The sequence below is a fragment of the Silene latifolia genome, chromosome 11, assembly GCF_048544455.1.
Source record: "Silene latifolia isolate original U9 population chromosome 11, ASM4854445v1, whole genome shotgun sequence".
NCBI classification, from domain to species: Eukaryota; Viridiplantae; Streptophyta; class Magnoliopsida; order Caryophyllales; family Caryophyllaceae; genus Silene; species Silene latifolia.
In genome coordinates this window covers 1321720-1324607 of record NC_133536.1, presented here as the reverse complement: position 1 = coordinate 1324607, position 2888 = coordinate 1321720, and the positions used below count along the sequence as shown (strand labels likewise).

At 44.2% G+C, this 2888-nt stretch overlaps 1 non-coding gene across 1 annotated transcript; it reads left to right on the top strand.

Annotated features, from left to right (window-relative positions):
• Nucleotides 1-1813: 1813 nt before the first annotated feature.
• LOC141615512 (small nucleolar RNA R71) lies at nucleotides 1814-1920 on the top strand. The gene has a single exon (XR_012529930.1). It is a non-coding gene; the product is annotated as a small nucleolar RNA R71 (small nucleolar RNA).
• Nucleotides 1921-2888: the final 968 nt, after the last annotated feature.

Here is a 2888-nt window from a genome sequence, read left to right as displayed (position 1 = left end):
TTGCAAAGAAAGCTTTCCATTCTTCACATCAATCATGGCACCCCCCGTAGCAAGGCAAGGGCGCCCCAATATGATGGGAATATTTGAGTCTTCGGGGATGTCCATAACATAGAAATCACATGGAAATGCAAGTTTTCCCACCTTGAGCGGGACATCCTCCACAAGACCAATCGAGTATCTTACCGACCTATCCGCAAGTTGGAGAGAAACCCTTGTTGGTGAAAGCTCATAACCTTTCAACTTCTTGAAACTTTTGAGGGGCATAAGGCTAATGCTAGCCCCCAAATCACACAAAGCCCTCTCAATGTGCACGGTCCCAATCTTACAAGGTATGGAGAAGCTCCCCGGGTCTTCAAGCTTTTGAGGAGCCTCATTCATGAGAATTGCACTACACTCCTTGGATAAGTTCACCGTGGTTGTCGGGCTCAAGGAGTTTTTGTTTGAGATAAGCTCCTTCAAGAACTTTCCATAGCTTGGAATCTCCTTTACGGCATCAATGAAAGGCATGGTAATGTTGATACCCTTCATCATGTCCATGAACTTCCCATACTTTTGTTCAAGTTTGGCTCTTGCCAACCTTTGTGGAAAAGGAATTGGTGGCACATAAGTTCTTACAACTTGTTGTTGAGGCTCTTCAACCACCTTTGTTGGTTCATCAATCACTCTTGGAGTTTCCACAACAATTTCCACGAGTTCATCTTCTCCCTCCTTTTCTTCAATTACCTTAGGAGGTTCAACCACAACTTGAGGTTCAATGACATTGGCCGGTCTACTACTCTTCCTCTTCTTGACAAATTCCCGGTCTTCCAAATCCCTACCACTCCTCAAGTGGATAGCATTCATGGTTTTCGGATTTTCCTCGGTTTTACCCGGGAATTTCCCTTGGGAGGCTTGTAGTTGGCTCATTTGGGTAGCCAATTGGGAGATTTGGTTATCCGTCATCCGTTGAGAAGCTTTCATTTGGGTCCTAAGTTGGTTGATGGATGAGGTTGTCTCGTCATGTTTTTGAGTGGAATGGTTGATGAATTGTGTTTGAGTATTGACAAGTTGGTTTTGGGAAGTCATCAATTGTTCCATCATGAGTTCCAAGCTTGACTTTGGTTGGGTATTTTGTTGGAAAGGTTGGGTGGTTTATTGGAAAGGTTGGGTGGGTTGTTGGAAAGGTTGGGTGGTTGGTGGGTTTAGTGATTGAAATTGTTGTCTAGGTTGGAAGGTTCTTCCTTGGAAACCCGGTGGACCTTGATTGAATGTTGTGTTTTGTTTTTGAGTTTGGAAGTTTGGTTGTTGTGATTTTTGTTGGAAGGTTGGGTTTTGGACGTTTTGAGAGCCATAGGAGAAGTTTGGGTGGGCTCTCAATCCGGGGTGATATTGGTTGTTGTTAAATGCTTGCTTGGCCGGACTAGACTCCCATATCCCGTTCACTTGCTCCATACAACTTCCATCTCCAACCACCAAAGGACACTCATTGGGTGGGTGTCCTTGGTCTCCACAAAGCTCACAACTATAGACTTGGTTCCTCATAGAAGAATTGCTAGATGTTTTGCTTGAGCTCATCAAAGCAACTTGTTGCTTAAGCTCTTCTATCATCTCTTTCACTTCCACATTGTTGGCCGATTCGACCGTTGACTTCCCTTTCCTCTTGTGCCTATCATTGTTCCAATGAAAGGTACGAGAAGCCATTTCTTCAATAAGCTCTTTCGCCGTCTTGTGATCTATCTTATCCAAAGCTCCCTTCTCCGAGCCGGAATCAAGGTTCATCTTCATCTCGTTGTTTAACCCTTCATAGAAATTGTTGATGAGCTCATCATCCCCAATACCGTGGTGAGGACATAGCCTTTGGAGGCCCTTGTACCTCTCCCATGCTTCATAAAGGGTCTCATCTTCTTGTTGGGTGAACCCTTGGAGTTCACTCTTGATTCTTGCGGTTCGTTGGGGTGGGAAATACTTGTTGAGAAAAGCCTTAGAGACATCGTCCCATGTCCGAAGAGAGTTGGGTTCACAACTTTTAAGCCGTTCCTTGGCACTTCCCCTCAAAGAGTAAGGGAAAAGCCTAAGGCGTACGGCATCTTCCGTGACTCCATTGGCCTTGAACATGTCACAACTATCCAAGAACTCGTTGAGATGCTCGTTGGGGTTTTCGGTGGCTCCCCCTCCGAATTGGTTCCCTTGGACAAGTTGTAGCAAGGTGGCTTTCACATCAAAATTGTTGGCTTGAATAGGTGGCTTCACAATACTCGGATTCACCACCCTTTTCGGAGCCAAGTTATCTCTCATAGGAACCGCGGCCATTGTTACTTCCGTTTCCGGTGTTGCAAAAGGATTTTCGAAAGTTTCAAAGACCCGTGGTTCTTCTTGAAGGTTCTCAATTACTGGATTTTCTTGAGGAATCGGTGTTTCTATAAGTCCTCTTCTACGGAGTGAATTTAGTCTTCTCGCGGTTGCTTCGATCTCGTGGTCAATCGGGCGTATTGGTTGACCTCTTCGAGCTCTCCTAACCATGCAAGAAATCCTACACACTCAAGAGAGGGATTAGAAACAAAAGACTTAGTCTAAACAAGAACGAAAACAATTAATATCTAGCCGAACTCCCCGGCAACGGCGCCAAAAACTTGATGGTATCAAGCTATACCTCGCAAGTGCACGATTTTATCGTTGTACACTATTAAGGGTCGATCCCACAAGGAGCAAGGAAGACTACTAATCGTTTTAACTCTATGGTTTAGCTAAGTCGACAATAATGGGAGAAGGTTATACTAGAACTACCAACAACAAGGTAAAACAACTAAATAAAGAAATAGGAGAAAAAGCAAGATAGACTAAAAGGATGTAAATCAAATGATTAAAAACCTAAGACTCGGTTCTTCCCAAACAATTCGTAATTCCACACA